Source organism: Salvelinus sp. IW2-2015, unplaced genomic scaffold (assembly GCF_002910315.2).
Source record: "Salvelinus sp. IW2-2015 unplaced genomic scaffold, ASM291031v2 Un_scaffold762, whole genome shotgun sequence".
Classification (NCBI taxonomy): Eukaryota; Metazoa; Chordata; class Actinopteri; order Salmoniformes; family Salmonidae; genus Salvelinus; species Salvelinus sp. IW2-2015.
In genome coordinates this window covers 211,601-223,884 of record NW_019942606.1, presented here as the reverse complement: position 1 = coordinate 223,884, position 12,284 = coordinate 211,601, and the positions used below count along the sequence as shown (strand labels likewise).

Genomic DNA, 12,284 nt, shown 5'->3' with positions numbered 1-12,284 from the left:
CCCTGCCAGTATCCATCCAGTATCAAGGAATTAGAGCTCTTTTGACCTCTCTCTAGTCTTTACTAAAACTGTTCCATGTCCTGCCCATGCGGTAACAGCGTTACATGTCCTAACTCTCTCTGCTGGCTGTCTCTCTCGACTGAGGCTAGTCTTTCTGAAATTCACACATTGTAGCCATCAGCCTCCAGTGCTCTGAGCTAGAGACTAGGAAGGTCTCTAGACACTAGTCCATGTTACGGCCCTCCTTAGTTACGGTTCTGTTTTGAACATGCTTTAGCTCGAGCCTGGTTTTGGTCCTGGTCCTAGCTCGTGTTGCCAAGGCACGGGTTTCCTCTAGCCGGGGGGGGGGGGGCGTTACAAACCGAGTTACTTGTTTCTTGTTCATTTAATGTTTCTCAAAATATGACCCCTGGTGTGATTTGTGCTCGCTGTGGTGTTTGGGCAAACTGAACCTCTTGACTTTCCTAGGTAGACACACACAGCTTCATGAGGTTAGCATGCTCCAGGAAATAGCTGCCGGCCGGCAAGGCGGAAGAAAAAAAGCAAAACATTGACTTTTTCCTTCACCATGTGTGTTTTCTATTTAACACCTGACCAGTGAGGAGGACAGGCTGTTCTTGTTTTAACTACTATGTGTGGACCTGTCATCCTTCTTAAATCCTCTAAATGTGGGTTTTAATACGCTCACGTTCAATTACATAGGATGTCATGACGGACATTCTCCTCTCTGGTGGTTAGAAACACCAACAATTACTCTGTACTGGTAATCTTTCATAATCATCTCTCTCTCTCTCATCCTCTAAGAACTCTCAAAACGCATAGCTGTTGCAATAATGAACGTCCATGTTTGTCCTTTACGCTATAACATACTGATGCCTCATTATTCAAACTATAAGTTACCTTGATTAAAGCCTCACTTCTATTCAATACACAATACCTCTGTGGCCCCGGCGCTACTGTCAAAACTACCTCTAAGAAAGACCTCTGTGGCCCCGGCGGCTACTGTAACTACCGATCTAAGAAAGGTCAAGACCTCTGTGCGGCGCTACCTGTAAACTACCTCTAAGAAAGGTGAAGACCTCTGTGGCCCCGGCGCTACCTGTAAACTACCTCTAAGAAAGACCTCTGTAAACTACCTCTAAGAAAGACCTCTGTGGCCCCGGCGCTACCTGTAAACTACCTCTAAGAAAGGTACAAGAGGAGGGCCACAGAGTGTAGGGAAAGACCAAAATGACTAATGACAATGATTTACGGTACAGATCTGACATTGGCAGACAGTGAGCGATGCCCTCTTCTAAACGAGTGACCTGTTACCGTGTGCCTGTACAGCATGTCACCTGTAATCACCTGTAATCACCTGTAATCACCTGTAATCACCTGTTGACAGTTACTATTAGGCTGGTCTCAGTGTGTTATTTAAGGTTCATATCATGTTGAACAACGTTCATACTTTGTGTGCTTCCCAAATGGCACCCTATTACCTACATAAAGTAGTACACTACTTTTGAGCGCACATGGGATGCAATCTTTATCGTGTTATTACCTCTGGTTATTACTTAATACTATAAATCTTTCCCCAATACCCATGCATTTTAATTCCAACTTCATAATCACTGTAACCGTGTTCCTGATGTAGGCTATTTTGGTCTGAATGGTGGCCAACATGAACAATGTTCTCCTTTAGTCCATGTCAAATTAAACTCACGAACATCCTTTGTCAGTTCCTGTTTTAGTACATTAAAAAAACTCCCACCTGGCTGGACAGTAGGTTGATGGAGGGGGATGCCTGTCTGTAAAAACAGCTCTCCTCTCAGGAATTAGGAAAAATAAAGCCATCTGGAATGGGAATATTTTGACCCCTTTGGGTCGCGTGGAGTAACTCTTGTTTCCTGGGCTACACCCCGCCTCGCGGAGTATTTAAAGTAGGGGTTCTCTCGTCCATGCCTCAGTCTAGCTAGCCCCTGGAGCCCTGCAGCGAGTCAACGAACAACTACCGGTGGAGTGAGAGAAAAGGGAAACTCCCGTTTGTGTGTCTGTCACTCTGAACGAAAACAAACGTGTTGGACTGAGTGCGCGCACGCTGTTGAAATAAACGAGGCAACAATGTCCGAGGGAGTTATCACCAGAATTAGTCTTCTTCTGCTCATCATCAGCTCGGTATGTTTTTACATGTCATATAATATATCAATACAGTGCTGGATTTTGATTTATATACATTTGTGTAACTTTGTCACAACTTTTGCATTTGATGCAATAATAGCTTATTCTTTATTTCATTCACCCGGTTATTGTTATATGTTTTGTGTTGTCTTCATTGATATTTATTATTTAGTTATGTAAAATGTAAATTTAAAGTACAATTTATGGGAACGCATTGTGCACTTATAGCCTAAAACATCCCATGGGGGTGTGGTCTTAGTGCAGTTCTGTAAAGCAGCCTACAGCAGCTCCTTAAAGTAGCCTACAGCAGTTCTATAAAGTAGCCTACAGCAGTTCTATAAAGTAGCCTACAGCAGTTCTGTAAAGTAGTCTACAGCAGTTCTGTAAAGTCGCCTACAGCAGTTCTGTAAAGTAGCCTACCGCAGCTCAGTAAAGTAGCCTACAGCAGTTCTGTAAAGTAGTCTACAGCAGTTCTGTAAAAGTAGGTTTCCTACAGCAGCTCTGTAAAGTAGCCTACAGCAGAGCCTCTGTAAACAATCGTACAATGTAATGACAAAGTAGTGTTGTTTTTTATTTGGGTGTCACTGTTAATAAATTACTAAACGATTGGATTCCAATGGGCTATGTTCTTGGGTGTCTACTCATTGCTACTAAAAGGAACATCATGTGAGTACTGAGATGCAGAACAAAGATAGTAGTTATGGCTCCTAGTTGGACCATAGGGTCTAAAATGAGTGCCAAAATGCTTTTTCCACGAATAAAATTGTTAATGGACTGAGGTTCTGCTAATGATCCAGGTTCTGCTAATTCTTTATCGAGTCCAAATGTGTTTAAAAACATTCGTTCGTTAGAATAAAACATGTGAAGAATTGACAGCATTTGAGTAGCCTATATTGATTTCCTCTATTTTACAAGTCTCTTTTATATATATATTTTTTTTTATTATATTTGTACAAAAGTAATGCTGTATGTAATAGCAGTGTCCATCACTCTCCATAGAAAACTCTCTCCATAGAAAAGTCCTGCTAAATATAGATTGCCTACATCGAGTCAAGTGTCTCCATCTAGTGGCAGCACGATGTTTACACGTGAGGTGTTACAAAAAACGCAAAGTACATTTTACATTTTTATACATTTTAGTCATTTAGCAGACGCTCTTATCCAGAGCGACTTACAGATAGAGTGCATACATTTTATTACATTTTTACATACTGAGACAAGTAGCCCTTACAACATTCTCTGCTTCTTTGACCACACAGTACAGACCGCAGGAGGCTGGTGGCAACCTTAATTGGCGAGACGGCTCATAGTGAGGCTGGAGCGGAATCAGTGGAATGGTATCCAAATACATCAAACACATGTCCTTCCATGGTTTCCAGGTGTTTTGATGTCATTGCATTTGCTCCGTTCCAGAAATTATTTATGAGGCCGTCCTCCACTGTACAGACCTACCTCATATTGGCATTACTGGATCTGAAACATTTCCCTGAGAGACAAATCCTGATACCAGACATTTTTATCCACACTATCCTATACATTTCTATCCTATCTTTCTTTCCTATACATTTCTATCCTATACATTTCCATCCTATACATTTCTATCTATACATTTATATCCTAATACATTTCCATCCTATACATTTCTCATCCTATACATTTCCATCATATACATTTCTTCCTATAACATTTCTATCCTATTACATTTCCATCCTATACATTCTAATCTATCATTCCCATCCAAACATTTGCTAATCCTATACATTTCTATCCTATACATTTCTATCCTATACATTTCCATCCTATACATTTCTATCCTATACATTTCTATCCTATACATTTCTATCCTATACATTTTTCTTTAGATTTTCTGACTTATATTTTTTGTTTAACATTATCCTATACATTTTTCTAAAGCATTTCTGACTGTCGTTTTCTTCTGTTTATAGACAATGGCCCAGGACTGTTCCGATCCCTGTGACTGCCCGTCGGACCCCCCTCCATGCCCGTTTGGTACCAGTCTGGTTCTGGATGGCTGTGGTTGCTGTAAGGTGTGTGCCAGGCAAGCCGGCGAGCCCTGTACCCTCCTGGAGCCGTGTGACCACCACAAAGAGCTTTACTGTGATTATGCAATGCTGAGTGACACTGAGCACGGCATCTGCATTGGTGAGTTGAATTCTCCTGTCAACCATTAAAGAAAAGGGTAGGAAGGCTTTAAGATCTCTATGGAGACCATGATCACTTCTTGGCTAGCCTATTGCAGAGATTGCTACATATTTTGTTTAGACTTAGCCACGGCTTTGGTTCTCATTATCCAAAGTGGGCAATCTCTGGGCTAAGCAATTTCCAATAGGTATTTACATGAGTTTGAACAATATAATGTAAAGCCTTTGAAATATGAAATCTAAAATGGCGTCTCCACCTCTGCGTTTCAGCCCAGGAAGGCCAGACGTGTGACCTGGGAGGGGTCATCTACCGCAGTGGAGAGACCTTCAGCCAGCTGCAACACCAGTGCTGTCTGTATGAACGGAGAGATTGGCTGCGTGCCAACGCTGTCGCAACAACGTGCTGCTGGCCTCTCCAGATTGCCCGTACCCACATCGCATCAGATCCCTGGGAGTAGCTGTGAAGAGTGGGTGTGTGACCAGAGTCCTCAGGACAACCCCTACCAGTCACCATGCTGGTGAGTCTAACCTCCTGCAAACTGGAACTCTTCTCTGTCTGTCTGTCGTTGTCTGTCTGTCTGTCTCGAGGTGTCTGTCTGTCTGTCTGTATGTCTGTCTTCTGTCTGTCTGTCTGTCTGTCTGTCTGTCTGTCTGTCTGTCTCTTCGCTGTCTCTCTTCCTCGTTCAAACTACCACCTCTCCCTCTCCTCCCTATTTTTCACCACTGTTCACCTCTCCTCTCCCCTCCTCTTCTCTCAGGATCTGAATCACCTCTTGGTCTCTTCTTCCCCTCTGTCAGTCTAGAGAGGAGTCAGCCACGTGCCGGTCCCGGCGGAGACCCAGGGAGAACTGCATCGTCCAGACCACCAAATGGGACGAGAGTGCTCGGCCACCTGCCGGCATGGGCGTGTCGTCCCGTGCCCAATGACAACGAGCGCGTTCCAGCTGGAGAGGCAGACCCGTGTCTGTGTTGATCCGGTCCTGCCCCGTGGAGCAAGAGAAGGACATCAAGGTGGGTACATGGTAATACCTTATGATAGTATCACATATAGAGGAATGTCATCTATATGTATAAAATTAGAGGATGTCTTTATAGTTTAACATCTGATAGGGAATTGGATTATTGTGATAAAACGAGGAATCTAATAGTATCTAACATTAGAGGATGTATATTATGTATACATATGAGAGTGTCTTAATTGATAAACAACGAGGAACTGTTTGATAGTATAAACAACATATAGAGGATCAAGATGTATTATATAGTATAACAACAGAGGAATGTATTATATAGTATAACAACATATAGAGGAATGTATTATATAATATAACAACATATAGAGGAATGTATTATATAGTGTATTACATAGCATATTACATAAGCATGACATAGAATTACATAACATGACATCACATGCTGCTGCCTAGAAGGCCAGCAGCCCGGAGTCGCCTCTTCACTGTTGGCATGGAGACTGGTGTTTTAAGGGTACTATTTAATGAAGCTGCCAGTTGAGGACTTGAGAGCCGTCTGTTTCTCAAACTAGACACTCTATTGTACTTGTCCTCTTGCTCAGTTGTGCACCGGGGCCTCCCACTCCTCTTTCTATTATGGTTAGAGCCAGTTTGCGCTGTTCTGTGAAGGGAGTAGTACACAGCGTTGTACGAGATCTTCAGTTTCTTGGCAATTTCTCATATGGAATAGCCTTCATTTCTCAGAACAAGAATAGACTGACAGGTTTCAGAAGAAAGGTCTTTGTTTCTAGCCATTTTGAGCCTGTAATCGAACCCACAATTGCTGATGCTCCAGATACCCAACTAGTCTAAAGAGGGTCAGTTTTATTGCTTCTTTAAATCAGCACAACAGTTTTCAGCTGTGCTAACGTAATTGCAAAAGGGTTTTCTAATGATCAATTAGCCTTTTAAAATTATAAACTTGGATTAGCTAACACAACGTACCATTGGAACACAGGAGTGATGGTTGCTGATAATGGGCCTCTGTACACCTATGTAGATATTCCATACAAATCAATAGCTACAATAGTCATTTACAACATTAACAATGTCTACACTGTATTTCTGATCAATTTGATGTTATTTTAATGGGGGGGGGAAATGTGCTTTTCTTTCAAAAACAAGGACATTTCTAAGTGACCCCAAACTTTTGAACGGTAGTGTAGGTAAGCCATGCGAAGTGCAACACAGAAACATAGCATGTCTTTGGCTCCTTATCGTTCACTCAAGGTGTAAAAGTTAAAGCCAAGCTGCCCTTAACCTGATAGACAATGTAACAAGTTGTTCTCATCCTGAACTAACCACCATTCATCTCCGTTCCACAGAAGGGGAAGAAGTGTGTACGGACCCCCAAGTCCCCGCGCGGCGTGCGTTTCCAGCTGTCAGGCTGCAGCAGCAGCAGGATCTACAAGCCCAAGTTCTGTGGTGTGTGTACGGACGGGCGCTGTTGCACCCCCCACACCACCGTCACCGCCGAGGTGGAGTTCCACTGTCCCGAGGGAGACACCTTCAGACGCAAGATGATGTTCATCAAGACGTGCTCCTGTCACCACGACTGTCCACGAGACAATGACATCTTCCTGGCCTCGCACACACGCAGAATGATTGGGGACTATGACAACGATATGTAACCGACATGGCTGCCATACGCACTGCACAGATAATGTTACGTATACACACACGCACACGCACACGCACACGCACACGCACACACACACACACACACACACACATGCACTGATAAAACTCCTTCACATCACTCCCCCACCACCCTCACACACTGATAGGCAGCTCTTTGAATTCCTGAACTCTGTCTCTACCTTACTACCCGTAAGCATGTCAACCTGGTTGAATTCCTGGATCCTGTCTCTACCTTACTGTCTCTACCTTACTACCCATAACAGAATGTGTGATTTCAAGACATGAAGAAGTAGAGCATGAGATTTTACTCTTTAGGTTTTATTTTTTWAATTTAATTTAACCTTTTCTTTTAATGCGCAGCTCTGAAGTCACCTGGCTCTTTGATTGGTCTGCCTATATGTCTATAGAGATACTGAAGGGTGGATCTGCACTGAGGAGTCAATGTTGGAGTCAATGTTAGGCAAGAATATATTTATATTCACTGCTTAATTGCCATAGGAACATGACATGGTAGTGTACAGATGAGAGGTAGGTAGCCTATACCAGTGTCTCCCAACTCCGTACCCCCAACAGCACACATTGTTGTTTTAGCCCAGGACAAAAAACCACCTGATTCAACTTGTCAAGGGCTTGATTATTAGAATCAGGTGTGCTTGTCCGGGGCCACAACAAAAATATTTATTGTTGGGGGTACTGGAGGATCGGATTTGAGAAACACTGGCCTAGGTTGAGGGCGCACTGAACGGAGAGGCACTTACTGAACCAAATTTCACATCTTGACATTCAATTTTAGAATATGACATTTAAAAAATATATTTTTCATATGTTAAAGATGAACAATACAGAAATTGTTTGGATATATTGTAGTACTGGTATTTGCCTTGACATCTGTATAATATTGAGTGAATATATATAATTATAATTAAGAATGTCAATAATATTGTTTACTGTTTATTTAAAAAATAAAAGAAGGAATGACAGAAAGAAATTTGGCATTTAACGAAAACACCTTGTTTAAATACTGAAAGACTGTGTACAGTTTAGTACTATAATTTATTACCTGTTTGTTGTTTAATTAATAACACCCATGTTGACGGTTGTTGTTTAATTAATAACACCATGTAAGGTTTGTTGTTTAATTAATAACACCATGTTGAGGTTGTTGTTTAATTAATAACACCATGTTGAAGGTTGTTGTTGTTAATTAATAACACCATGTTGAATGTTGTTGTTTAATTAATAACACCATGTTGAAGGTTTTGTTTAATTAATAACACCATGTTGAAGGTTGTTGTTTAATATTAATACACCATGTTGAAGGTTTGTTGTTTAATTAATAACACCATGTTGAAGGTTGTTGTTTAATTAATAACACCATGTTGAAGGTTGTTGTTTAATTAATAACACCATGTTGAAGGTTGTTGTTGTTTAATTAATAACACCATGTTGAAGGTTTGTTGTTTAATTAATAACACCATGTTGACGATTTGTTGTTTAATTAATAACACCATGTTGAGTTGTTGTTTAATAATAACACCTGTTGAAGGTTGTTGTTTAATTAATAACACCATGTTGAAGGTTGTTGTTTAATTAATAACACCATGTTAAGGTTTGTTGTTTAATTAATAACACCATGTTGAAGGTTGTTGTTGTTAATAATAACACCATGTTGACGATTGTTGTTTAATAATAACACCATGTTGACGAGTTGTTGTTTAATTAATAACACCATGTTGAAGGTTGTTGTTTAATTAATAACACCATGTTGAAGGTTGTTGTTTAATTAATAACACCATGTTGAAGGTTGTTGTTTAATTAATAACACCATGTTGAAGGTTGTTGTTTAATTAATAACACCATGTTGAAGGTTTGTTGTTTAATTAATAACACCATGTTGAAGGTTGTTGTTTATTAAACACCATGTTGAAGGTTGTTGTTTAATTAATAACACCATGTTGAAGGTTGTTGTTGTTTAATTAATAACACCATGTTGAGGTTGTTGTTTAATTAAACACCATGTTGATTGTTGTTGTTTAATTAATACACCATGTTGAGTGTTGTTGTTTAATTAATAACACCATGTTGAGGTTGTTGTTTAATTAATAACACCATGTTGAAGGTTGTTGTTTAATTAATAACACCATGTTGACGGTTGTTGTTGTTTAATTAATAACACCATGTTGAAGGTTGTTGTTGTTTAATTAATAACACCATGTTGAAGGTTTGTTGTTTAATTAATAACACCATGTTGAAGCGGTTGTTGTTTAATTAATAACACCATGTTAGAGGGTTGTTGTTTAATTAATTAACACCATGTTACGGTGTTGTTGTTAATTAATAACACCATGTTGACGGTGTTGTGTTAATTAATAACACCATGTTGACGTGTTGTTGTTTAATTAATAACACCATGTTGAAGGTTGTTGTTTAATTAATAACACCATGTTGACGGTTGTTGTTTAATAATAACACCATTTGAGGTTGTGTTTATTATAACACCATGTGAAGGTTGTTGTTTAATTAATAACACCATGTTGAAGTTGTTGTTTAATAATAACACCATGTAGGTGTTGTTAATTAATAACACCATGTTGAAGGTTGTTGTTTAATTAATAACACCATGTTGAGGTTGTTGTTTAATTAATAACACCATGTTGAAGGTTGTTGTTTAATTAATAAACACCATGTTGAAGGTTGTTGTTTAATTAATAACACCATGTTGACGGTTGTGTTTAATTAATAACACCATGTTGAAGGTGTTGTTTAATTAATAACACCATGTTGAGGTTGTTGTTTAATTAATAACACCATGTTGAAGGTTGTTGTTTAATAATAAACACCATGTTGAAGGTTGTTGTTAATTAATAACACCATGTTGAGTTGTTTAATTAATAACACCATGTTGAAGTGTTGTTAATTAATAACACCATGTGAGTTGTTGTTTAATTAATAACACCATGTTGAAGGTTGTTGTTAATTAATAACACCATGTTGAAGGTTGTTGTTTAATTAATAACACCATGTTAAGGTTGTTGTTTAATTAATAACACCATGTTGAGGTTGTTGTTTAATTAATAACACCATGTTGAAGGTTGTTGTTAATAATAACACCATGTTGAAGGTTGTTGTTTAATTAATAACACCATGTTGAAGGTTGTTGGTTAATTAATAACACCATGTTGAGGTTGTTGTTTAATTAATAACACCATGTTGAAGTGTTGTTAATTAATAACACCATGTTGAAGTTGTTGTTGTTTAAAAATAACACCATGTTGAAAGGTTGTTGTTTAATTAATCACCATGTTGAAGTTGTTGTTGTTTAATTAATAACACCATGTTGAAGGTTGTTGTTTAATTATAACACCATGTTGACGGTTGTTGTTTAATTAATAACACCATGTTGAAGTTGTTGTTGTTTAATTAATAACACCATGTTGAAGGTTGTTGTTTAATTAATAACACCATGTTGAATGTTGTTTAATTAATAACACCATGTTGAAGGTGTTGTTGTTTAATTAATAACACCATGTTGAAGTTGTGTTTAATTAATAACACCATGTTGACGGTGTTGTTTAATTAAACACCATGTTGAAGGTGTTGTTTAATTAATAAACACCATGTGAAGGTTGTTGTTTATATAAACATTTAACGTTGTTGTTGTTTAATTAATAACACCATGTTGAAGGTTGTTGTTTAATTAATAACACCATGTTGACGGTTGTGTTTAATTAATAACACCATGTTTGACGTTGTTGTTAATTAATAACACCATGTTGAGGTTGTTGTTTAATTAATAAACACCATGTTGACGGTTGTTGTTGTATTAATAATAACACCATGTTACGGTTGTTGTTAATTAATAACACCATGTTGACGGTTGTTGTTAATCAATAACACCATGTTGAAGTTGTTAATTAATAACACCATGTTGACGGTTGTTGTTGTTAATTAATAACACCATGTTGAAGTGTTTAATTAATAACACCATGTTGAAGGTTGTTGTTGTATTATACTGTATCATACTTATTTTTCACTGTAACCACCTGGCCAAGATACAAGTGAGTTCCTATTTGTTGAGCTTTTGTCTATATCCAATTAAAATAAATTATATTTTTATACATAAACTTATTTTCATCCTTTAGTCTCACGTGTAAGTCGAACAATATTAATGTTTAAAGACTGCATAGAAATTGAGGCATTTCTTAAAATAGAGGTCTAGAGAGAGGGGGTCATTTCCCTGTTGTCAAAGCCAAAGAAGACTTGATGTACCCCACAGTTGATGTGTCAAGAAATAAAGTTGTCTATCAGTGGTGGTGGTGGTTAATCATTAAAGAGCACGTGAAAATAGGCTTATTAAGCCGCTAATGCCATTCAACTCAAATGTGTTTAGGATGCGCACCATGGAGTGGCCTACTGCTGCAGCACCCCTCGTCTTATCAGAGCCACTGGCAGCCGGCCGGCCAGCCAGTTCTGGGAAGCATATATATCTAGCTATAAGGGGTGGGTGTCTCACACAAGCACTGTCAGTGTCTGGTTGCGCATGGGGTTGTGTTCAACGTCTGCGTGCTTGTGTGTGTACATGTGTATGGTGTTATGGGATACGTCGGCGTGACGGGGTCCACAGTCGACTGCATCATTTGCAACCAGGAACTAGTACTTATGGGAATGTTTGTTTGAAATATTTCATACCTTTTCTGCTTACTTGCATGTGTCCTTTCACACACACACACACACACACACAACACACACACCCACACACCACACACACACACACACACACACACACACACCACACACACACACACACCACCACACACACACACACACACACACACACACACACACACACACCAGACAGAGCGTGCCCTACTTTCATGCACCTGGACCCAGAACCAGCATGGCAGAAATAGAAGGTATGGGGAATTAGGTAACTGAGCACAAAGCAATTACTCTCTTCAACTCATGTTCATCCTCCTGTTCAATTTGAGATCAGTTCACCTTTCTGAAATGATAGTAATACGACAGTAGTATGAGATGGACTGGACCTCGTGTTTGTTTGTAATCAAATGTATTTGTAGTAGCTGGTACTACTGTGTAGAAAGGAAAATGTAGGTTCTGTTATTGTTTGTATTAATGTAGCTGGTGCTGTTTTGTTATTGTTTATATATATATATATATATGGTAATTTAGGTAGGTGGTCCTGTTGCTCATGACGGGGAATGAGCAACTTTACGATTTTGTGTATCAAATGGTGGACTACTTTTAACCGTAGGGCTCAAACGTAGTGCATCATACAGTATAGGGCGAATTT

At 39.0% G+C, this 12,284-nt stretch overlaps 1 long non-coding RNA gene and 1 pseudogene across 1 annotated transcript; both read left to right on the top strand.

The window, feature by feature from the left end:
- Positions 1-1,964: 1,964 nt before the first annotated feature.
- Positions 1,965-8,045, top strand: LOC112068837 (CCN family member 2-like; annotated as a pseudogene).
- A 1,020-nt stretch (positions 8,046-9,065) lies between these two features.
- LOC139023989 (uncharacterized) lies at positions 9,066-11,097 on the top strand. Its single transcript, XR_011475222.1, has 2 exons — positions 9,066-9,159; positions 10,969-11,097. It is a non-coding gene; the product is annotated as an uncharacterized lncRNA (long non-coding RNA).
- Positions 11,098-12,284: the final 1,187 nt, after the last annotated feature.